Genomic DNA, 26681 nt, shown 5'->3' on the forward strand with positions numbered 1-26681 from the left:
GTAAATTACAGCACCATCTGCGAACAACCTAAGAGAACTTTTCAGATTGTCACCCAGGTCATTTATATAGATCAGGAACAGCAGAGGTCCCAGGACGCTTCCCTGGGGAACACCTGATATCACTTCAGTTTCACTCGACGATTTACCGTCTATTACTACGAACTGTGGCCTTGCTGACAGGAAATCACGAATCCAGTCGCACAACTGAGACGATACCGCATAGGCCCGCAGCTTAATTAGAAGTCGCTTGTGAGGAACCTGTGTCAAAAGCTTTCCGGAAATGTAGAAATACGGAATCAACTTGAGATCCCCTGTCGATAGCGGCCATTACTTCGTGCGAATAAAGAGCTAGCTGCGTTGCACAAGAACGATGTTTTCTGAAACCATGCTGATTACGTATCAATAGATCGTTCCCTTCGAGTTGATTCATAATGTTTGAATACAGTATATGCTCCAAAACCCTACTGTAAACCGACGTCAATGATATAGGTCTGTAGTTCGATGGATTACTCCTAATACCCTTCTTAAACACTGGTGCGACCTGCGCAAGTTTCCAATCTGTAGGTACAGATCTATCGGTGAGCGAGCGGTTGTATATGATTGCTAACAAGGGAACCTCCCCATCGCACCCCCCTCAGATTTATTTATAAGTTGGCAAAGTGGATAGGCCTTGAAAAACTGAACACGTATCAATCGAGAAAACAGGAAGAATTTGTGTGGAACTACAAACTGAGTAGTCCATGCGGAAGATAAACAACACAAGGAGAATCTGAGTTCAGGAGCGCCGTGGTTCCGTCGTTAGCGTGAGTAGCTGCGGAACGAAAGGTCCTTGGTTCAAGTCTTTCCTCGAGTGAAACGTTTAATTTTTTATTTTCAGACAATTATTATCTGTCGGTCATCACTTTTTTGGGAGTGATTATCACATCCACAAGAAAACCTAAATCGGGCAAGGTAGAAGAATCGTTTTACCAATTCGCCAAGTGTACAAGTTAGGTGTGTCGACAACATATTCCTGTCATGTGACGCACATGCCTTACTAGTGTCGTATATAATATATCAGACGTGTTTTCCTGTGGAGGAATCGGTTGACCTTTGACCTTGGGATTAAATGTTTTCGGTTCCCATTGGAGATGCAGGTCCTTTTGTCTACTAATCGCACGGTTTTGCGGTGCGATCGCAAAACACATACAATAAAGTTATTACAGTGAACAGAGACATCAGTGAACGAAAGGACAGATCATAATTTTGCGAAAATAAAGAAAAACTTTTCGCCCGAGTGGAGACTTGAACCAAGGACCTCTCGTTTCGTAGCTGCTCACGCTAACCACGGGACCACGGCGCTCTCGTTCCTACATGATCCTTCATGAAACTTCCTGGCAGCTTAAAACTGTGTGCCCGACCGAGACTCGAACTCGGGACCTTTGCCTTTCGCGGGCAAGTGCTCTACCAACTGAGCTACCGAAGCACGACTCACGCCCGGTCCTCACAGCTATACTTCTGCCAGTATCTCGTCTCCTACCTTCCAAACTTTACAGAAGCTCTTCTGCGAACCTAGCAGAACTAGCACTCCTGAAAGAAAGGATACTACAGAGACGTGGCTTAGCCACAGCCTGAGGGATGTTTCCAGAATGAGATTTTCACTGTGCAGCGGAGTGTGCGCTGATATGAAACTTCCTGGCAGATTAAAACTGTGTGCCGGACCGAGACTCGAACTCGGGACCTAAGCCATGTTTCCGCAATATCCTTTCTTTCAGGAGTGCTAGTTGTGCAAGTCAGGATAGCTTCTGTAAAGTTTGGAATGTAGGAGACGAGATACTGGCATAAGTAAAGCTGTGAGGACCGGGGCCTGAGTCGTGCTTCGGTAGCTCAGTTGGTAGAGCACTTGCCCGCGAAAGGCAAGGGTCCCGATTTCGAGTCTCGGTCGGGCACACAGTTTCAAGCTGCCAGGAAGTTTCATATCAGCGCACACTCCTCTGCAGAGTGAAAATCTCATTATCCTTTATGTTGCCTATTTTGCGCATAGACTACTCAGTTTGTATATTTTGCTTATTTTTTTCATAGTTCCACACAACTTCTTCCTGTTTTCTCGAATGATCTGTGTTCAGTTTTTCAAGGCCTATCCACTGTGCTAACTTATAGCTAAATCTGAGGGGGGTGTGAGGGGGAGGTTCCCTTGTAAGTAGGGAGCTATTGTATCAGCGTAATCTGAAAGCAATCTAATCGGTATACAATCTGGACCTGAAGACTTGCCCGTATCAAGCGATTTGAGTTGTTTCGCAACCCCTAAGGTATCTGCTCCTAAGAAACTCGTGCTAGCAGCTGTTCGTGTTTCAAATTCTGGAATATTCCATTCGTCTTCTTTGGCTCTTCAGTGTATTACGCCCCCTTACCGACGTGTATGAAGATTCTCACCTCTGATCCAGTCGGAATAGGGACCAGCACTTAGTGACTGGTATCAGTAGATTTTTGACTCGGCGATCACTCCGATCATCAGTTTATGTTTTTGTGACAGTCGGCGAAAAAGGTGTCAGTAAAAAAAAAAGTAGTGTGCATTATTTAGGAAATGTCCGTCGCACTTGGTGCGTAATCGGGGCAGAGAAGGGCGTGCGCGTGTGCGTCGCGACGGCAGGGCTGCGTGGCGTCGGCGTCGCGCGGTGGAGGGGCGTGCGGGCGGCAGCGGCGGCGGCGGCCGCGGCGCCAGTAAGCAGGCGACCGCCCGCCATGGAGCAGCAGCGCCAGTACGAGGCCGCGGGCGCGCGGCCCCGATCCCGCCTGCTGCCGCCGCCGCTGCACGCCTCCCCGCTGCCCGGTAAGGCACGCAAACGTTCTACTCCTCCCAGCTGCCAAAGTACACGTGTACTGACGCAACTCTGTATAGTGTGTTTTCACAAATAAATCGACACTGCAGCTTCAGTCTTTTACATTATTATAATACCTTACTTGCATAATAGTGTTTTACATCTACGTCTGCATGAATACTCTGCAGGTCACACGTAAGTGCCTGGCAGAGGGGTCATCGAACCACCTTCATAATACGAGGGCTGTCCAGAAAGTAAGTTACGGTCTGTCGCAAAAAGGGAAACAACTATGAAAATCCGATAAAGCTTTGCAAAGATATGTTGGACAGTGTCTCTAGTATGACTCTAGGTAGAATTACGTCGCTCTTTTCATTCCTGAGCTCTTAGTGAGCGCTTAAAGATGTTATAGAAAATAGTGTCTCCCGCCAAGTACGAGGGCCTGGTGAGAATTTCCCCCTGAAGCTATGCAACCGACATTACATAACTGTCGTGCGGTTTCTTCTTCGAGGCAATTCTCAGCCTCATTCTGCACGGGCAATGAAGATGTTCCTGCATCGTTTCCATTGTAAATGTTTGGTTACCTTTGGTTACCCACAATACAGCCCTTAATTGTCTCCCACTGAGTTTCATCTCTGCTCAAACCAACGGCTGGCTATGAAGACAACATTTTGGCACAGACAACGAGCTTCAGGCCAGCGTAGAGAATTGGCGGAAAGCACTGGCGGCTGCCTTCTATGATGAGGTTATTGGAAAGTTGGTACAACGCTACGACGAATGGCTGAGTCAGAACGGCGACTACGTAGAGAAGTAGCTGAAAGGTGTAGCTAACTGTTACAAATGAAACATTTCTGATTTTCTCTGTGATTTTCATTTCCTAACTTACTTTCTGGACAGCCCTCGTAATTCTCACTCTCTCGAACAGCACGCGGAAAAAAACGAACAGCTACAACTTTCTCTGCGAGCTCTGATTTCCCTTATGTTATTATTATGACAATTTCTCCTTATGTAGGTCGGTGACAACAAAATATTTTCGCATTCGGAGGAGAAAGTGGGTGACTGTAATTTCGTGAGAAGATCCCGCCGCATCGAGAAACACCTGTGTTTTAATAATGCCCACCCCAAATTCCGGAACGATGTCCGTGACACTCTCTCCTCTATTTTACGCTAATACAGTATGTGCTGTTCATCTTTGAACTTGCTCGATGTACTCTGTTAACCCTATCTGGTAAGGATCCCACACCGCGCAGCAGTACTCCAAAAAAGGGGGACAAGCGTTGTGTGGGCAGTCTCTTTAGTAAATCTGTTGCATCTTATACGTGTTCTGCTAGTAAAAGGCAGTCCTTGTTTCGCCTTCACCACAGCATTTTCTATGTGTCCTTTCCAATTTAAGTTGTTCGTAATTGTAATTCCTCGGTATCTAGTTGAATTTACGGTCTTTAGATTTGACTGATTCATCGTAACCGAAGTTTGATTCCTTTTAGCAATCACGTGGACGATCTCACACTTCTCATTATTTATGGCCAACTGCCAATTTTCGCACCATGCAGGTATGTTTTCTAAATCGATTTGCAATTTGTTTTAATCTCCTATGACTTAACTAGACGCTAAACGACAACATCATCGCCGGCCGAAGAGGCCGACCGGTTCTAGGCGCTTCAGTCTGGAACCTCGTGACCGCTACGGTCGCAGGTTCAATTCCTGCCTCGGGCATGGATGTGTGTGATGTCCTTAGGTTAGTTAGGTTTAAGTAGTTCTAAGCTATAGGGGGCTGATGACCTCAGATGTTAAGTCCCATAGTGCTCAGAGGCATTTGAACAATTTTTTTGACAGCATCATCTACAAACAGCCTAAGACGGCTGCTCAAATTGTGTCCTAAATCGTTGATATAGATAAAGAACAGCAGATGGCCTATAACAATACCTTGGGAAACGCCTAGGAATTAGCTGTGTTTTACTCTATGACTTTCCGTCAATTACTACCAACCGTGACCTCTCTGACAGGAAATTACGAATCCAATCACATAACTGAGATGATATTCCATAAGCACGCAATTTGATTACAAGCCGCTTGTGAGGTACGCTGTCGAAAGCCTCCTGGAAATCTAGAATTACGCAATCAATGAGAAATCCCTAGTCGATAGCACTCAGCATTTATTGTTAGTGAGAGCAAAGAGCTAGTTGTGCTTCACAAGAACGATGTACACCAGGAATAAACCGGTTGAGGTTGTAAGTATTAAACAGACTGGCCTTGTATTTGGCAGGATGGGGGCTCCAGGTTCCAGTCCCTATTCGTCGATCCTGATTTAGGTTTTCCATCGTTTCCTAAATTACGTCAGGCAAACGCTGGAATGGTTCCTGTTGTACGGCGGGCCGACTACTTATTCCTGCCCCATGATTTTCAAACTAAACCTCTAAGTGTGTATCTATCTGTACATACGATTTTTTGTATTAGACTGTAATACCGTGACATTAATAATATATTTGTCAAAGTGATCCATGAATAAATAAAACTACTGCTACGTTACTTTATACTTTTTGTAGTCTATTTTTAACGGCTTTTGAGTACTCTCCGACAGGGGAGAACATTGCTAGAAGGCTTTTAATAGATTAAGAGAAGTGTGCAAAGTCATACTCGTAAATTTTTATTTATCTTTAATTTCTTTATTGCAAATTTAAAGACCTGTTACATGATATTTTAAAAAAAGGTCGTACACATTACAGTTTTCGTTTATCTTTATTGCAGTCTTTTTGTTTCATTTTTATTTGCAACATTTGACAACGAATAATACTTTTTTAAAGTAACAATAATTTGAGGTTGTAATATAAATATTTTTGTTTTGTTTTGAGAAGAATGTGAAAATACGCTGAATAGAGTAGTGATTTGTCAGTGGCATCACCAATTGTGACTGGCGGTGAGTAGCGGAATAGTTTTTTAGAGTTGTTGACCGCCAGTCATTACAAAATACTTAATAGTTAGTAGTGTAGAGAAATAGTACCGTTAAATCTAATAGTTAGTAGTAGGGAAATAGTTGCGCTAAATCTATGCATCAGTATCAGGTATTCTTCCATGTACAACACTGGGTACTTTCTCGGCTAGAATGTCAGCACCTTACACTACATTTGCTCTCGTATTCACTATCGTATTATACTCGTAAATTTGAAGGTGGAGAATACTGGTAACAACGAAGATTTCGTGCGGTGTATGCTGTTTACATGTCAAAGTTAGTGGATCTACACCGACGCTGATCTTGAGGCTCATTTTTAGTACCTTTACAGCGTCTTTTTGGGGCAGATTCGCTGGAGATCATACATAACAAGCGTCATACTATTATGTTGCTCAGACACTGCTTGTACATTCTGTACAAGACAAGAGGTATAATCAATAAACATAGAACACAGTGGAAACGAAATACATGAAACGTATTGTGTAAAATTGCTGGATGTGGATACTGATCAGAACTTGAGTTACAATTCACATAATACAGATCCTGTCAAATGACGGAGTTCAGCAGCATTTGATCTACACGTAAGAGCTGATATTGGCGGTGAAAACGTTAGAAAATTAGCTTGATTTGGATACGTCTATTCATTGATGACATATGGTATAATTTTCCGGTGTTTTTCCACACAAAGACATGAACTAATCATTGCTCAGAAATGTACTGTAAGGATAATATCTGGTTCCGTCCTCCAAAAAACATCATATTGACAACAGTCTGGCAATAGATTGCTCTCTTATCAAGTACGTTGTGAAATATCAGGCACAATTCGAAAGAGCGAAGTCAGTAACGTTACAAATAGTCGACCACCTATCTTGTAATTAAAAATTTTTGAGAGATAATTGAAGTTTTAAACATCAATTGAAATCATTTCTGCTTCACAAATACTACTCCATAGATATATTTCGGACTTGATAGTATGTACGTACGTTGTTTGGTTACGTTTATCAACTGTTATTGTACACTGAAGCTGAGACAAAAAAATCCATCTAGGTAAATAATCAACATGTAGACATGACTTCACAGAGAAAGTGTATCTCATTTGTAAACTACCTAGAACGTTCCTCGTCAAGGAGGGATATCAATAGTATGACCCACGGAACGAGGAAAAAATTGAACCAAACCAGTTCCGTTGAGACTTGCGTTATGGAATCAAGAAAACTATAACTGCTTTAAAAAGAGAACTAATATTTTTACCCAAAAGCAAGCAATCAGGGCCATTCGTGGTGTCATATCACGAAACTCATGTACATTTCTGTTTAACGAGTTGGAGTATTCTTATATTCTCATTGCATTCGCTTCTGAGAATTTTCGTTGTCGAAATGAACTTGTTTAAAAATGACAGCAGCATCCATAAGTGAACCCGAGACATAGATACGGTTTTATGTTTGAGAGAACTCCCTTAAAAACCTGTTTGCAGTACTGTACAACGTGTACTTTCAGGAGACCTCCACAAGAGTCGAACGCTGACACTCACAAATCATGATTATTGCAACTGCAGCTGAAGCCTTTACTGGCAAATAGAATATTTCATCGCCTTTTGGGGGTACATCCGGATGTACTCCGAAAGATGATAGAATAATATTTTAAGCTTAGTGGAATGTGTTACCAGAATAATCACGAAAATGTATATCGAATGATATGAAAGTTATTTAGGGAATATTATCTTGTTTACCCAACCCAGCCATCCCCATCTGAATTTTCCACGGAGAATTCCTGGAGAATTTACCTAAAATTTCTACTAATTGGCCATGACTAATACCTTCCCATTTATTTGTCAGTTATTAAAATTTGGAAAATGAAGAAAAAAATTAGGCGTTGTGTACCAACTATTATTATTATTATTATTATTATTATTATTATTAGAGTGATTTTCAATCTGGCATTTCCTAATTCCATGTTTTATTATCTTTTCCGTTTTACTTTTATTAATTACTTCTATGTTATGACTCGTTTTATGACACCGTCACTGAAACTTGTGTCCAATTGAACAAAAATTGCATAAATTAACATCATACCAGATACGTTTTCTGCCAAAATTCAGGGAAAACCTTTTTATATGTTTTCGGCAGTTCCGAGAATATGCAGCTCGGTTTTTACAAAGTTGGCTACTTAATAATATCGTTTGTATTGCTTTCATAGGAGTTAGATATGTAGTAATATCGGTTTTCAGTGTATCGTTATTAACAGCGCTAATTTGATCAAACCTCTCCGCGTGTATTTTTTTATCACTTTAATTTCAGTGAACACCCGCGTATAGCCATCAGCTTCGTAATATTAAATGTGGTTCGAAGCTGTTGAGGTGTTCGGGGCTTAATGATGAAATATTTGAAATTGTGTTGTCTACGATTTCATCCAGAATCATTTTTGAGCATTCTGCACACATTACTCAAGATTTAAAACTACAGGTTCCTAGATGAATGTACTTCAAACCTATTATCAGGTTTTTCTAGCAACCTAAGATTTTCGTTCCGCTCCTTACGCGTGCGTTTCGGAATTTAGTATGTCGAAATACTATAGCCGTTCTCAATCTAGGATGAACATCCCGTCCAGAATGCCATATCTTTCTGTAGCAGCCTTGGAATATAATTTAGGGAAGGCAAAGTTATTTGAATGTAATCTGTGGCTCCAATAATTAGCTGGGGTTTTGAAGGTCGTTTGTGTTAATCCTGAAAGTGAAATGAGCTGCCAAATGTGGAACCAGTATACCTTTTTAACATAAATGGATAGGTTCTTTGTAATCATATAATACCTTTTTGTACGCCAATAAAAAATTGACGTAGTCATATACCTAATGCCCTATGGTCTGGACACTGCCGGTAAAAACAAAACTACTACTAAATTTATCACAAACAGTGAACTTTCTTCGTGCACGTGCATCCGAACAGTTTCAAGAACTGCTGAGAAAAATTTCAGTTCTTCGGTCCATTTGCCTCATGTCGCCATGGCATTTTGATTCTCCCGTTCCACTGGGAAGTTAGCTTGATCTTTAGGCGATTATCAGTAGCTACTTGTTGCACCTGTCGGATTAGTCTGAGTTTCGAACTTCGCGGGAGGAATGTGGCATCAGTTTTGTATGGTATCTGCATAAAAATACTGTGTCTAACTTTTTTAAACATTAAGCTACATCTACATAGAAAGTTTACAAAATTCAGTGAAGTGCATGGCAGTTAGTACTTGGTATGATAAGTGAATTTTCCAGTTTTCAGCCTCGTATGAATCGCGGGAAGAAGACTGCTCAAGATCATCTGTGCGCAGTGTAATTAGTCTAACCTCGTCTTGGCGGTTTCTCCGGGAGAGATGTGTAAGGAGCTGAAGCATACTGCTTGATTTTTCATTTTATACTGGTTCCTGACGTTTTGTAAGTAGGCTTTCGCGGGATAATTTGCGTCTCTCTTCCAGCGTCGGCAAATTCGGGATTTTCGGCATTTTCTTCGCGCTCTTTTTTTAGTCAAACAAACCTACGACCATCGTACTGCACTTCTCTGAACAAGTTCAGTATGCCCTATTAGTCTTATTTGGTATAGGTTTAGTAATAGTTTTTCGACAGTATTTAGACTAATTCAAACTTTTATTATTTATGTACACCAATAATTTGTCTTGTTTTGTTTTAAAAGAACTGCCAATTGTGCGCGGTTAGAAGTGGGAAAAGAGCCGCTAATTATTCCTGGTGAAAATAATTCGGAATTAAATACGCTGCAAGCGAAATTTCAGTTTATTATGAGGTTCTCCAAATATGAAATTTTCTCTCTCTCTCTCTCTCTCTCTCTCTCTCTCTCTCTCTCTCTCTCTCTCTCTTTCTCTCTCTCCATTAAAGCACTTTTTATATTATCACTGTTTCCAGAAGTTTGTCCATGATCGTTTGTCTAATAAGAAGGAAAGCACCTCCTGTATCTTAAGGAGGCATTCGTTACAGTACGATAGTACTATATTATCGCACATTATTTGTGGCTTAAAGTAAATGGTAAAAATTAAAACTGATAAAAATTTAAATTTAAGTTGTTTGTGTGATTTTCTTGGCTTGACTATGGAAGAAATATTTCTGGATATATAGCGACGTCGTGATAATTTCTCCTCCACGATATGTCGGCGACTGACAGTGTCTGCATGTTCGGATGGTCTTTGATCAGGCAGATTGATTTCCAGACGGCGAGTACGTCTAAGAGCACCGTTCGCAGTAGATTCCATCCAGTCTACGGTTGCCACAAACTCTGCATTGGATTCAAGCCTTTTCTCACCAGCAGTTTTCTTGTGTGTGGGAATAGTTGATAAGTCTGTCGAACCTGATGGATATTCAAACAATCCGAATTTTTTATCCCTTGGTTTTCTCATTGAAAATATTACTTAGTGAGCCGATATCGTGTCTGACAAGGAGGAGGAGGAGAAGAAGATGTGTTCAAAAAATGGTTCAAATGGCTCTGAGCACTATGGGACTTAACAGCTGAGGTCATCAGTCCCCTAGAACGTATAACTGCTTAAACCTAACTAACCTAAGGACATCAAACACATCCATGCCCGAGGCAGGATTCGAACCTGCGACCGTAGCGGTCACGCGGTTCCACACTGAAGTGCCTAGAACCGCTCGGCCACAACGGCCGGCTGAGAAGATGTGTGTTTAAAGTCCTGTCGACAACGAGGTCATTAGAGACGGGTATCTTACGAAAAGTGGTTTCTGTTTTATTTTGTAGTCCGAGCAGCTTTTTATTATTTTTATCCAGTTTTTCAGAAGACTTCGGTTAAATTCAGAAATTACGATTTTTTTACCCTTTGGGAGGTATATGAAAACTCTGTTACATCCAAACAAATCCCTGGCCATAATCTTCAGTAGTTTTTGGTGCAGGGACCCAGAATTCCACCCACTCCTTTGACTGATACTTCGTTTCTGGTGTGAAGTGATGGACTGACGTGTCTCCAGAGAAGTAAATCGTGGTGCAAATCAGGTGGATCATATTTAAAACAGTTTATCCTTACGGTTTCGCAATTTGCGTTTTCCAACGCACTCAACAAATGCCGTACTCATGTTACGAAAACGTTTTTCTGAACTAATTCGCTATGAAAAATGTACCAGTCTCTTCCTTCTGATATTCCTGTGGCGACAACAATTTCAGACATCGTCTGTGTGAATATTTCGTCCATAGAGGCCGGCATGATGAGGGCTGCGACCGTTGATCAATACAAATGAAACAGTTTCCTCGACAGTCGCGTGTTTATTTTGCAACTACGCGTTTAGATCGTTCACACCATTATCTTGAGGTGGAGAATTGTTTATTTACATGGCTGGTGTTGGTGAAGAGTACAGAAGTCTTTTCACAGTCGCGGACCAAGGGCAGTGTAGGTTATTTTGCGGTTTTTGAGGGTTGCAAAAGATCTGCATATTGTCACCTGATGTATGTGCTCTCCACTGCACAATAATTTACACTGTCTTTTCAAAGATGGTAACCTGCACAACTTCTTTGAAACTACAGTGTAAAGCTAACGTGCAGTGAAGAGAACACACATCAAGCAACAGTATGCAAATCTTATACAACTCTACCGTCCCTCAAAAGGCGCAAAATAATCTACACTACCCTTGGTCTGTGACTTTGAAAAGACGGTTGTATTCTGCACCAACACCAGCCATGTAAATTAACAATTAGCCACCTGAAGGTAATAGTGTGAAACATCTAAACGCGTAGTGCCAAAATAAATAAGTGACTGACGCAGACACTGTCTTATTTGTACCATATTGTGTACGAATCGAACTTTTCGTTTGTTGGAGGAGATTTTGTGCGACCTTCACGTCGTTCATTAGTAGCAGACGTACGACATTTTAAAATGTTACAGCCGTTTATTAACTGTTAATATTAAGAAGCAGATTCTTTATCAGCCTTCACCAAATTTGGATGGATTGCTGTGGGCAGTAATTCACCAGAAACAAAGAATTATATTTATTAAAGATATTTGAAATCTATCTTTGAAACTACTAAAAATCCGTATTTTCTTTAGCATTTTTATTTATTTTTTTACTTTTGAAACGTTCTGAGTGATCTGGAATGAAACATATTTACCGCTTTGATTTGCTTCTAGATCTGAGAACAGTTGGCTATAAAAATATGTAAGTGTATGATTTTTGCTTCCAGCATATTAGTCCGATTTCCGCTTAAATTTGGATGTGTTGTCTGTTTCTATACTTGCCTGGTTTTGGTTCTGATGCACAATGCCTAATTTCGTACTGACGTGGAGCACTGCGCAAAAATATGCAGAAAACATCACTGTGTCTGTAGCGAACTCTTTTTAGATCTATAAGCAAACAAAAACTGTAAATATGTTTCTTTGTAGACCTCTGAAGATGTTTTAATTCAAGGAACAAAACGCATATTGTCAAATAAATACACAGTTCTAGTAACTGCAAAGACAGAATTCAAAGACCTTTAAGAATTTTAAAGCAACCGCGGGCACTATGGCCTGACAAGTGAATAAATAATTTAATGACGGCACCTTATTCCTGCGTGTCCGCTGGAATGAAAACATACGACAGGACTTTTTCACTCGAAGTTTTCCGGGTGCCTGATTCCGGGATATCATTATTTCCTCCTCCGGTATTTCGACTGTTAACAGTACAGCCATATTGAAGGAAAGTCGGCGACAAAATTAAAACCACTTGACACAATAACCGCACAGATAAAACTGTTACGCGTATGAAGCTGACATTTGTCAGGTTATTACGCAACATGTACCAACGAACAAAAACTAAATTTCAGTCATCTCTGTAACAGGTAAAGAACATTTATCGCTGGCCTGGTTTAGCAGCAATGAACGTAAATGATGGCGTCCAGACAGAGGTTAAGTTATAAGCGAAACAAAGCTTGGTGCGCTCTCCGGCTGCGGCGCGGTAATTAGAGTACAGGCTGCCGCGGGACAAGTGCTGTGAAGAGCGGCCGCACCGCCATCCACCTGTTGGCTGGCCCGCCAGCACGCGTCAGTTTGCGGTCGCAGCGCCGGACGGGGATTTGCGCTAATCGCGTGTGTGCACCGCCGATACGTCGCTCTGCCTCGCTACCCTTCCTAGTTCCCTCTGTTGCAAAGGCAGGCAAAATACTCGCCGGCCCTGCGGATCTCGACACTGGCGTATCATCTAATCTTTGTTCTTTGTATTTACCATAGTTCGCAGCTATTTAACATTCCACATGTAAACGTGAATACAGGTTACAGCGTTTATCTGCACTGCTCTCTACATCGTCAGTGGCTGATGTTAGCAATAAATCGCTTGAAAGATGTGGTATTTGACCGAAGTTTGTTAACTGTTTCGTTATGTTACACATTCTGTGTTCTATTGTTATTATTCGCTTCCGAGAGGTGTCCATTCAGTTAGTTCAAAAATGAAATGTCAGTTACGACGATGCAAACGCAAGGACAACGCAGCAGCCAGTCCCAGAGCGGAAAAATATCCGACCCGGCCGGGAATCGAACACAGACCACTCCGCTCGGTACTCTACCGCACTCAAGCGCGCACTGTTTGTCCGATGTACTTCTGGCCACACTCGCAAGGTATTTCGTAGACTCCAGGTGTTCTGAGACCTACTGCGCCTTTAACTGGTCTCATTAATTGACGGATTTTCGTTGGAGGCCTGAAGATTTATTTGATCTTTTGTCTTTTCAACAGGCAGCTTGTCTTGCCCGACAAACAGTGCGTGCTGTGGAACAACATGAGAGGTATTATTGCATACGCTATCCAGAGAAATCTGCGTTAGCTGAGAAAGCGTTAGAAAACGGTCACCACATAAAATTTGACGATACCTCTGTCGTGGCTCGCTAACGGCTTCTGGGACAGTTTCATAAAGGAAGCTATTGAAATAAAAATTACCGCAAACACCCTGAATAGAGACCGCGGGATCCAGCGATCGCGCAGTTGGAGAGGGCACATCGAACGCCGACTGAAAGCATGCCCATATATGGCAATGTCACGGGCACCAGTGACGTCACAGCCGGCAGCTAGCGTATATAAGGGCGCACCAACAGCCCACTGGCAGTTATACCACTTGGCTTGGCCGAAAGCTCGTGTAGGTTTAAGCAACTGACGTGGTTGGAAACCCGAGACCATTTTATTCAATTACTTAAAAAGTGTTCTTAAGCACGCGATACGCAAAGAAAAACTTCTCGGAAGTTAACCATCAGGCTGTCAGAGGACGACTGCAGGCCTGCGGCTGTGACTTACCTTGCCATAAGAGATATTATGTACACTCACGTTCAGAAAAAAAAAAAACAGAACAGTTTGAATGACTAGAGACCGGGCGTTCATATTCACAGGATATGTACGAGTATATTAGTGTGTTCTGCAGAAATGATTAGCATTTCAGTCACCTCGGTTCAGAATGTGTCGTGTTCCCTAGTAGACACAGGGACGTCATGAACCGTGAGAACATGTTGCGTGCGTGATGGCATCGACGCGTATAAGGCTTGAATTGCGTCCTATGGTATAGCCATCTATGCTGCATTCACCTGGTTCCAAAGCTCATGTGGTGACTCGCATTGGGTCGTAGGGCTGCACTCATCGTTTCTCCATGTCCTACAGATCACAAGTCTGTTGATCTTGTGGGCCATGGTAAAAGGCTGACATGCTGTGATATCAAGAAGACATGTGTTCATACTGTAACATGTGGTCGTGCATTGTCTTGCTGAAAAATGGCGTCTGGGATGATGTGCGGAAAGGGTATGGTTTCAGGTCCCAGGATATCACACTGATCACAGTGCCCTGGATACACAACTACTGTGCTTTGTGGTTGTACTCAATAGCACCCCACATTATAAAGCCTTTAATTGATACTGCATGTCTTGTGAGAATGCAGTCACTGTGATGCCGCTTTCACTGTCTGTGGCAACCGAAAATGCGGACATCATTTTCAAACAAGCGGAATATGGATTAGTACGAAAACACTATCTGACGGCATTCCTATCCCCAGTGACGACTTTCCATTCACTATTACCATCTAGCATGTTTCTGCACATTCGTCAAAGATGTGCGATGAAGTGCAATAATAAACCGTGACAGACTGTCACCTCTGATAGTGTACGATGTGTTACACTGTTCCACTATTACGCTAGAGGTGAGGAGGATACAGACCTGTCCTGCGATGCCATTCGGATGAGGTGTCGATCTCCTCGAGGAGTGATCTGGTTGGTGCAGTCTGACCCATCTCGTCCTATTCTACGGCCTTCCGTGAACCATTCTGCACACACCCTTTGCACTGCCGAAATACTTCCTCCACGCGAGCAGCAATATCCCAGATGGATGCATCACATTCGCTCATACCAGTAATGCGCCCTCTTTCTAACTCACTGGTTTGATGCTACGGTTCAAACATAGAGCCGGCCGTGGTGGCCGAGCGTTTGTAGGCGCTACAGTCTGGAGCCGCGTTACCGCTACGGTCACAGGTTCGAATCCTGCCTCGGTCGTGGATGTGTGTGATGTCCTTAGGTTACTTAGGTTTAAGTAGTTCTAAGTTCTTGGGGACTGATGACCTTAGAAGTTAAGTCCCATAGTGCTCAGAGTCATTTGAACCAATCATACATCCGCGAGGCATCCTGCACGTCTGCTCAAGTTGCACTCGTCCATTACATTCGATTTATAGTGACATCGAGAGTCACAGGCACGTTTTACCGGTAGGTGGTGTTGCGCCGCGATATCGAAGTGTACCTTGAATAATCGGGCCGACATGGTTCAAATGGTATTCATTTCTGCAGAACGTACTAATGTACATGTCCTGTGAATATGAACATCCTATCAATAGTCATTCAAGGTGTTCTGTTTTTGCTGAACACGGGTGTATTTTGAACGTGTTCTTGAGACAGTCACATTTTACGACAAAATCGGTTTCCAATGGCCACCTTCACGTGCATTTCTGCTGAGGTGAACTCCTCGTTGTCCGCACTTATTCACATCTCAGCAATAAACCGTAATAATCAGATACCTTTTGGTGTTTTACCACTTCAGCGGAAATGCATCTACAGATTTCCAATGGAGGCCAAAACCGATTGCGTCATAGAATGTTGCTGTGTCTAAAATAAAGCCAAATTCATTGATTATAGGTGGATACGTTAATGACAATGAAAATTTCAGTCAGAATTTGAGGAGTGCTGGGATAGAAAACAAGAAACACGGTTTCGGTCTGGTATAAATTTCGGCTGTCACGACAAATTCAGAATGTTATAGGTTCAGCATTTATGGACGGTCTACGTTGATACCATTGCCGGCCGCGGTGGCCGTGCGGTTCTAGGCGCTCCAGTCCGGAGCCGCGCTGCTGCTACGGTCGCAGTTTCGAATCCTACCTCGGGCATGGGTGTGTGTGATGTCCTTAGGTTAGTAAGGTTTAAGTAGTTCTAAGTTGTAGGGGACTGATAACCACAGCAGTTGAGTCCCATAGTGCTCAGAGCCATTTTTTTTATACCATTACACGTCACTGCATGTTCATCGAATTCATCCCCATCGTTCCATCCATTTATTGAATTTACTGAAATGAAATATAAGTTTTTTTGGAGAATTTCGATAAAAATAATTTGTGATCTACATTAATAAGGAGTATTCGCATAAATATAAACGAGACTTCCCTCTTGTGAAAATAATCCACACGGTGAAAATATGAGGGAGACGCCGAGCAGTGCATTACGCCGCCAAGCTCCAGCAGTGATCTGCCATAGTAATTTGCGCAGTGATGCGTAGAGTATTTTGTCTTTGGCGACTTCCTTTTTAGCGGGAGTGTATAAAAGCAGCGCTGCTAGCCTTTTTAAGCTGCGCTGGAACAGCGTTCCTCCGGAGCGCGCGTGTGTTTGCGGCGCTGGCGCTTTCGCGCGGTGGTGCTTAACAGACCGTTCAGCTGCTTTGCGCCGGCTTTGTTGTCAGGTGTGACAAAGCGAGGCGCCGCGCCTTTGACATCGGTGCAGCATAACCAGACCAGGGCAGTTAGCGCTGCGTAGGAGTAGGCGCCCAGTGTAAACTCGCACCAGCAACACCTCGCCACTGCCCACATCAAACGTCTGTCACTCCACGGGGCAACACCAAATTTGCGTAGGCCCTGGGAGGATACCTTTACAGCTCTTTGTGACAAGCAAATGAAGCGTGTTATTATCCAGTTTATTGAGGACGTGCAGGACCACTCAAGTCAGAGTAATATTGGACGTTGTTTCCCGTTGCCTTCCAGCGTGAGACTGATCAGATGTGTAACTGTTGAGCGTTTATGAAGTTGTTACTGTATAAAAACTTCACATCTCGCTTAATCGAGAACTGAATAAAGCAACAGAAAGTAAAAGTACGAAAAATTCGGAAGGCTTGAGACTGGGTTCTTCATTTGTATGAGGTGATATCGTAAACTTACAGAAATTACAAATTTTGCGTTCATATATTAGGTTGGTGCAGACCTTCGTAGCGTTTTTGCATTTAGTTTGGTATTCCCGTTCCTATGGGTTAATTTATCGAGTGTTCAAAATGGTGCAAATGGCTCTGAGCACAGGATTCGAACGTGCGACCGTAGCGGTTGCGCGGTTCCAGACTGACGCGCCTAGAACTGCACGGCCACACCGGCCGGCTATCGAGTGTTCTTTTTATTTGCAGTTCACTGTTGCTATTTGAGTGTACATAATGTCATTTTGACGTAGTGTGTGGAGCTGTGGAAGCTGGAAAGTAGAGTGCCAATTGGAGAAATCGGAACATTTCTGACATTCGTCAGTCACCTCGGTTGGAATTCAGTAGAGGGGTGACAGCAGCGGAGGTTCAAATAGTTCAAATGGCTCTGAGTACTATGGGACTTAACATCGATGGTCATCAGTCCCCTACAACTTAGAACTACTGAAACATAACTAACCTAAGGACATCACACAACACCCAGCAATCACGAGGCAGAGAAAATCCCTGACCCCGCCGGGAATTGAACCCGGGAACCGGGGCGTGGGAAGCGAGAACGCTACCGCACGACCACGAGATGCGGGCAGCAGCGGAGGCAGGCAGAAACTTTTGCTTCGTGTATGGGGATAATGTAGCTGGACAGAGCACGGCAAGAAAATGGTTTCCTCGTTTTAAGGAGAATCGTTTTGATATTAGTGGCTCTCCACGTTCAGGAAGACCTTCAGCGTTTGATGAAGATCGTTTAAAGGCATTAATCCACAATTATCCGTGCCAGTATTGTCGAGAAGTGATGAACTGTGATCATTCCACCATCGTACGACACTTCCATGCAAAGAGGAAGGTTCAAAAATCGGGTGCTTATAAGCCAAAAACACAAAATCAGCGGGTGGTTATATGTGCAGCTCTGCCTGCTCTTCATCGTGAATAATACCAATCATTCCTACCTATCCTGTATCGTTACCGTTGACGATAAATGGTGTGTTTATGCTAACGTAAAATAAAGAAAGGAATGGTTGGCCCGAAACAAAGCTCCAGCTTCTTGTACAAAGACCTGCGCGCATCCACAAAATACAGTGTTATGCATCTCGTGGAACAGCGACAGTGTGGAGTACTACGAATTGCTTCCCCGTGGTTTAACCATCACTGAAGACATTTATTGTCAACAACTGAGACGTCTTGCAGACTCAGTCCGAGAACAACGACCAGCAACACGTGAAGTGCTGCTACTCCACGATAACGTCCGCCTGCATTCTGCTTCCTAAGCTTTAATGGAATCGGCAAGAATCCCGTGTTATTATTATTGTTATTATTATTATTAGTCATCAAGCCTCTGGGTGGTCCGATGTGACCGGGACGAATTCCTTTCTTGTTCCAACCGCTTTATCTGAGAGTAACAAGTACTTGCTCTCGCCACCATTAATTATTTTTAGGTGTATTCCAGTCTCTGTCTTCTCCTATAATTTTTTTGCCATCTACAGTTCCCTCCAGTATCAAGGAAAATATTCTCTGATGTCGTAACACGTGTCTGTCCCTTCTTTTCTTTATGTTCCTTGGTTCGACGATTCCTTGGATATTTTGACTGTTATAGATAAAACGTCACATAGTGCAACCTTACGTTACGAAAACGTAATAGTGCTTTAGGTGACGTTTGCCGGGAGCCAAAACTTATCTGTAGTGCAGGTTCTGGTATACTGAGCCTGAAATTTGTGAAAGATGCTCATGAAGATGGTCTTACGTCACGTGAGGAGGTTTCTAAGCCTACAGGGAATTCACACTCTTTGTAGTAATAATTTTTACAAATGACTCGAACGAGAGAGAACTGTCGACGCGCTGGGTCATTTACAGTTTGATGATTGACAGAATCTAGGAACTATTGGTGAAACGAAGATTCAACGTTAGCCACTTTGAACAAGTGTGATGCCAGCGAGATGCAAAGCTTTATACTTCCTTTAATTTGTAGATGTATCCCCATGCGCTCAGTCCGTAGAATACTGCAGAGAGCTTTTTAATTTAATTTGAATTTTAGCTGGGTTTTCTGTGCCTCGTGTATTTCGTCCCACAGCTTTCCGGAATCAGCAGTTTGTTCGCGTTTATTTGATGAAGTCATAAATTGCATTTTCACAAGTAGAACTACCTCTTTCGTCACAGTTTACGGAAATAGCATAGGGAGGCGGGGAGAGAGAAATGGGAGTGAAATTGTGTGTGTGTGTGTGTGTGTGTGTGTGTGTGTGTGTGTGTGTGTGTGTGTGTGGATATGGATACGAAACTCCAGTGTAGATAAGAGTGCCCCTGGTCCACTAGGCAGTGCCGAATCCCGTTACAACACAAAGTTATTGCGATTTAACGAAGTAGGTTCGTGCGAATTCTGGATGATTTCTTGTTGGAAAGCACAGTCAGAAACTTCACTAAACTTGTCGTTTTAGATACTATATGCTAATTTTAATGACGTACTGTACTATAGTCATATGAATAATGAAAAAAGTTAATGTTAACACAGTGGTTTGATACAGTAAGCTGCGTATAAATGGTTAAAATGGCTCTGAGCACTATGCGACTTAACTTCTGAGGTCATCAGTCATCTAGAACTTAGAACTAATTAACCCTAACTAACCTAAGTACATCACGCACATCTATGCCCGTAGCAGGATTCGAACCTGCGACCGTAGCTGTCGCTCGGTTCCAGACTGTAGCGCCTAGAACCGCACGGCCACTCCATCCGGCGCCGCGCATATAATGGTAGCGTGCAAAAAATTACAATCCACTCAGTTGCAAAAAAGATACCTGAACAGTTGATTAATAAAGGCATGATGAAATAGAAATAGATATTTATTATGTTTTTGTATTCGGTTGCATCTCATATATTGTTTTTATTTTTTAAATTTTTTATTTTGTTTATTTATTTATTTTTTGTTGTTCGAGAAAACAGATTTGATTGCGATAAAGTGTCGGAATAACAGTACAAACATTTAGGGATATTATTTAAAAAAAATAACGTATTGGGTTTGCTATGGCTTCGTACTATTTTAAAATCATAACAGGAAAAACAAAGAAAATGGAAACCACTACACCAAAAGGATCTTTAGCCGACCTCTCATACAAGATATTACAAAAAAAAAAAAAAAAAAAAAAAAAAACATAGTTCGGACAACAGTGGCGAAAGTTCCTAAAAACGAAATTCATTTTCTTTTCTAGATAGCAGGATTAAAAATCTCGTAAGAGAACCTCGGTTTAGGTGTTTCGTAGTTTCCCTAACTCACTCAAGCAGAATATGAGACTGGTTTCTTAGTCAATACTTCTACCGAATTCCTTTCCCATCTTTTTTTCCAATTGAAGCACACGTTTCTTCTATTATGACCTTAAAAATCCTTCCTTTCAGTGTCCTGTATGATCAAATAGTACTAAATGACATTTCTTTTTTCACTGTTTGTTTGCTGTTTACATTTTTTCTTACACCTCAGTTATTTATACCATATGTATGTTTTTTGTGGGCATGTGCTGGTAAAATTTATTCTATGATTGTCGGTACTAAACCAACTCGGGAAAGAGTTGAGTCACGTAAGTACTAACATTAATTGTATTCTTTAGGCGCTAACGGAAATATATGTACCCGTTTAAGCAAGACAGAATTGTCGTCCATAACAGTCAAAAGTACTATTTTACAAAAAGTATCGACAGTTATCGGGAATAGACGGTTGTATTTGCTTGCTATTCTTCATATTCAGAGAGCATAAGGTCTTAGAAACTTTTGTCCAGGAGGAAGATTATTAATTTGCCGTTGTATAAAACTGAATCATCGTATATCATTATCCTAATCACTACCCGTTTGTGTGAATCTGCCGCTATAAAAGCTACAGATATAAGGCACCCCTTCTTCAGTACCTAACAACTTCCATAACAAATTCTTAGTAATTAATATAATGTAGCGAGAACTACTTATACACATGACTGCTTTGGGTATACCCAGTAGACGTTCGAAATATCTTATCAGCATCGTTTAAAAGATTACAGTTTCCATTCATCAAAGAAATGAGCATAAAACGAGATAGTTCAAATTTTATTAAAGAACAGCGAATTTCTTCTGCGCTCCCTGTAGCATTCTTAAAGTAGTAGAAAGTATCTCACAACCACGTTCGTACGACTATCGTAATGAAACGGATTATGTCTTAGATAAAATTTAGTTATCGCCACTTTGATTAATATCTGATGTAATTGTTTTCATAAGTGAATCAAATGAAAAAAAAGTTATGTACGCTCAAAACGATTTCATTCAAGTTGATAGTGAATGTGAATACCGCATACTAACTCATACCTTAATTTAATTTACGTTATCTGCGCAATGATTTTTTTTTTCATGGATTGTAGTGAAACACCTTCGAGTCAACATTTCTGTAAGGTGTGTACGTTGCTTAGTTGCCAAACGCGCTCTAGTAGGCAAGGGCAAATTCGTGTATGGTCTCTAGATCAGAGACGCTGATACTAGAAATAAACAAAGAAATTAGAGTATCTGCTTTTCATCTTCGCTCGTAAGCAGTTGTTTACGCACATACAAAATTGACCTATTCTCAACAGTGTTTGAGGTACAGCTGTTTGAGAATTGTCATAATGGGGATGCTGCTGATGTGAGTAATTTATTATATGGTTCGTTGTCGATTTTATTATAAATTTACGTGTGTAGGTCATGTTGTGAAAAATGGTTCAAATGGCTCTGAGGACTATGCGACTTAACTTCTGAGGTCATCAGTCGCCTAGAACTTAGAACTAACTAAACCTAACTAACCTAAGGACATCACACACGTCCATGCCCGAGGCAGGATTCGAACCTGCGACCGTAGCGGCTGCTCGGTTCCAAACTGCAGCGACTAGAACCTCACGGCCACTACGGCTGGCCCCCTGTTGTGAAGCTTCACTGGCTTTTGTGGGTCATGTGGACATATACTGTGTACAGTAGTATCCTCCATGGGGGATGATAACAAAAATAATACACAAAGCTATAGTTAAAATGTGTTTGATACGGCTAGTTTCGACCCTAGTTTGGGTCAACCAACGACAATTGAAGATATCGAGTCTGCAGTGGTGACATGTACGACAAGACTGCAACAACACTACCGATCCAACCACATGGATAGGTTACACTGAGCGACTGTGTCACTGGTAGTGAGGAAGTTCATTACAGCCCTATTGCTATCAAAAGAGCATCCTGTAAGTAATTAGCCAGCATGTTCTCTTGAAACTGCCACGTTAAGACTCTTGTGTACAAGATGTAGACCAGCTACTTTACTGGAAAACAACACTGAAATTCAGTCTACACGAAAGTACTATGATTTTTAACTGCTCATGTTTGAAAGTTGCGACAGGTATTTGCTACGTCAATGATTTATCAAAAAACATATTCTGTCAAAGCAATACGTCAGTGGTAGTTTGGTTTAAATGGTTTAAATGGCTCTGAGCACTATGGGACTCAACTGCTGTGGTTATCAGTCCCCTAGAACTTAGAACTACTTAAACCTAACTAACCGAAGGACATCACACACATCCATGCCCGAGGCAGGATTCGAACCTGCGACCGTAGCAGTCGCACGGTTCCGGACTGCGCGCCTAGAACCGCGAGACCACCGCGGCCGGCAGTGGTAGTTTATCAGTCACAAAATTCCTTCCATCTCGCATCTGAAGTGCTGTGTATGGTGGCGGTATATGGATACTGTCCCGCGTAACATCAAGCGCCGGCACGTTGGCATGGAACGTAATCGCAGAGAAGGCTGTGAGACGACGTCAGCCAATAGTACACTGACTAGGACCGCACCACGATAGGAGCGGCCTCTGTCCAAAGAGAATATAAGTGCCGCTTCAGCCAGCCTCGGCCACACTGGAAGACCGGCACCAGAAGACGCACTAGAAGACGATCCGTCATCCTAACTGTTTACCTGAGACTTGGGCATATATTAATTGCTTGCATGGAAATCGTATACAGGGTGTTACGAAAAGGTACGGCCAAACTTCCAGGAAACATTCCTCACACACAAATAAAGAAAAGATGTTATGTGGACATGTGTCCGGAAACGCTTAATTTCCATGTTAGAGCTCATTTTAGTTTCGTCCACCTACGCTTAATGGAGCACGTTATCATGATTTCTTACGAGATACTCTACCTGTGCTGCTAGAACATGCGCCTTTACAAGTACGACACAACATGTGGTTCATGCACGATGGAGCTCATGCACATTTCAGTCGAAGTGTTCGTACGCTTCTCAACAACAGATTCGGTGACCGATGGATTGGTAGAGGCGGACCAATTCCATTGCCTCCACGCTCTCCTAACCTCAACCCTCTTGACTTTCACTAATGGGGGCATTTGAAAGCTCTTGTCTACACAACCCCGGTACCAAATGTAGAGACTCTTCGTGCTTGTATTGTGGACGGCTGTGATACAATGCGCCATTCTCCAGGGCTGCATTAGCGCATCAGGGATTCCATGCGACGGAGGGTGGATGCATGTATCCTCGCTGACGGAGAACATTTTGAACATTTCCTGTAACAAAGTGTTTGAAGTCACGCTGGTACGTTCTGTTGCTGTGTGTTTCCATTCCATGATTAATGTGATTTGAAGAGAAGTAATAAAATGAGCTCTAACATGGAAAGTAGGCGTTTCCGGACACATGTCCACATAATATCTTTACTTTCTTTTTGTGTGAGGAAAGTTTCCTGAATGTTTCGCCGTACCTTTTTGTAACACCCTGTACAGCGCAGGACATTGATTATTTGCGTGTCGCTAATAGCTTCAAAGTTAAGTAATGTCTGTTAACTTTATTGTAATAAACTCCTTTAGTATGATTTGCTTGTATGTTGTTTAGTTATCCGACAAAACAGCTGCCTAGGCGTCCTATATTACACGAGTGGGCAGGATCCCACAAATAAAAAGCACCGGAAGTGAATCGCGCATCACACTCCTGTTTCATAGAAATTCTCCTTTCGTCGACTGAGCTGTGTTTTAATTGAGTGGTTTCGATACAACAGGGATATCGCGAAAGGAAACGTGTATTTATTTATTTTGCTTTCAAGTACGCAGTTTACAATTTCTCTCTCTTGCTTGCGCATTGTGCCTCCCCCCTCCACTCCCCCCCTCCCTCTCCCTCCCCCCTCTCTCTCTCTCTCTCTCTCTCTCTCTCTCTCTCTCTTACACACACACACACACACACACACACACACACACACACACACACACACGTTAACAGGTACAGCAAAACACTGTGTCTAGTGGTTGCAGAGTGTCAACAAGTCGGTACTCGAGGCGGGGCAAGTAGTGCTAGAAAGACATGATGAACAAATGTTTACCGATGCAACAAGTTCCGGAGGCTATTGGTTGTTTTTCTATACCAGAGCGTAGCAAAATATAACAAATTTTTTCATGCTAGGGATATTTAAACTGAAGTTTCAGTACTTGTGGGTGTTACAGTAAACGTAATACTGTACGGAGCTATGTTAGTATTGTGGCAACGTGATTTGCTCTCGAACAGTTTGTCTTGTAGTCGATAGTAGTACGGACTGCGAAAGATGGGTAAACATTTGTTCGACACATCTTCCTTACCCGAATCATGAGCTCGCACGGTATTTAAATTAGAAACCTGCCAGAAACCGTAGAGAATGGAGGGTGTGGCAGTAATGTTTACCTTCACAATGATTACTATTACGGCATGTTACGATATGTCTTTCTTCCCCTTGTAACACTTGTATGCTACAAACTAACATTTGCTAATAGTTTTGCTTAGTAATTATATTATATCTGTTTCTAAATCTATGGTACAATTACTGTGAAGCGCATGTTCGTGCGCACTGACACTCTGAGAATATCTGTGTGTCAGCAGGTTGACGAATTATACGTGGTCTGCTTGAGACATTCCGCAAATAGTGATGAAAGCTTGGCGGTATTACGTCGGCGTGTCCAGTTCATCAGGAATTCCCCCGGTGCGACTCGGGCCCTTGCTTAATACACGGCGCGCTTGCCTCGCCTGATGATTACGCGCGGACTCAAATTACAGCGTTGGACGTCCAGGCTCGCACCGTGCCTCTTCCTAGCTGCCACAAGACGTCGACAAAGCCTCCCGATGGCCGAGCCAATTCTTACTGCGTTCGAGGCACCACAACGACAGCGACCGCAACAGAGAAGGTCTTTAAAGTAACGTTCCGAAATTCTCCGAGCTACTGACCGCCGAAGAACGCGAGGGCTCTCCACTAGCAAACAGGGTTCTCGAGTGTCACCGTGGTCCAGGTGGTTTATTTGCTTGTTTGAAGTTAAACTTAGCGTCTAAGACGATCTGTTCGACGCTTGCAGTGGGCGGCAGGACTATTCCTTCATAACGCTGGTTCATTTTAGGTCGAAATGTAAAAGCAGAATTCCGATGCGTATCCGTGTGGATTAATATTCGCCTAGTTAGAAAACGTACGGAAATCAAATGTGGATCGACTTTTGAAACACGATTATTTTAGCAACGTCACCTGATGAGCTTATTCTCTTGCCCATAATCCAACGATATGTTACAAAAGTAGTACCAACGTGAATGTAGCAATCGCTCCCAGAAATAGTAAATAGGTCTTTTGTCTCAACGATATTCCTACGAATTCTGCCCCAGATGGAAATGTCCTTCTTGGAATGTGGTTTAATTTGGCATAAATGGCGTAATACTCGGACCCTGGGCAAAAAAGGACTATCTTTGTTCGTAAATTTATCTCGTAACATATTCTAATAAATTATAAACCTCCGTCTAAATCTCATTGCGACACGTTCTTTGGAAGACCGGACTTTACGTAGGACAAATGCATGACGCTTAGTTATGAAAAACTGAAAATATTCAGGTTCCCGGTTTGTAATTAACGTTATAATTAAATGTGAAAGGTATCTCAAGAAATTTGTTACCGTATAGTGTCAAAAATCGCCAAAGAAGTATTCTAACGAACGCTGGAGATATCATTGAACCCTGAAAGGGTGGATTTCACTTGAACCAATTATCCGTAAATGACCATCCTGTGACAGTCTTACAAATATTTAGGAACTGCTGTTCACTGGAAACGTAGTGGCTAGTTAAAGGAACTGTAGATGTACAAATACTTCTCTATTATTTCTCTTCTTATTCTTTCCAGACTTGTCTTCCTTTATTTTCTTATATTATCTGTTCCTACAACTTTTAAGACCTACGACTGACAACTGGAAACAAATCCTGCAAGCGTGTTACATTTCTACCTGCGCGAGTAGAATGTTCTCTAAAGAAAAGAAGAGTGAGAATCTTCGTGACGGTTGGATCTGAATAACAAATCAAAGGTTCAATTGTATTGGTATCTTTTTGCGATAGCATTTTCGACAGAACTTTTATGTCCATTTGTATGTAGCAATTAGTTGGTACCACACATTTTCGGCAGCCCGTATAGGACAACATACAGGGTGATAATTATTGAAGTATATGAAATAAAATCGTCATAGCTTCTGAACGGTTTGCGTTAAGACGTTCAAAGTGCACGGTTG

The 26681-nt window shown here is 42.2% G+C and overlaps 1 protein-coding gene and 1 non-coding gene across 2 annotated transcripts in view; one reads left to right on the plus strand and one right to left on the minus strand.

Moving 5' to 3' along the window:
• Positions 1-26681, plus strand: part of LOC126299170 (dystrophin, isoforms A/C/F/G/H) — a 2370611-nt gene that overhangs the window by 1313846 nt on the left and 1030084 nt on the right. The window lies entirely within an intron of this gene.
• On the minus strand, positions 1392-1466 carry Trnas-cga (transfer RNA serine (anticodon CGA)). Its single transcript has one exon. It is a non-coding gene; the product is annotated as a tRNA-Ser (tRNA).

Source organism: Schistocerca gregaria, chromosome X (assembly GCF_023897955.1).
Source record: "Schistocerca gregaria isolate iqSchGreg1 chromosome X, iqSchGreg1.2, whole genome shotgun sequence".
NCBI classification, from domain to species: Eukaryota; Metazoa; Arthropoda; class Insecta; order Orthoptera; family Acrididae; genus Schistocerca; species Schistocerca gregaria.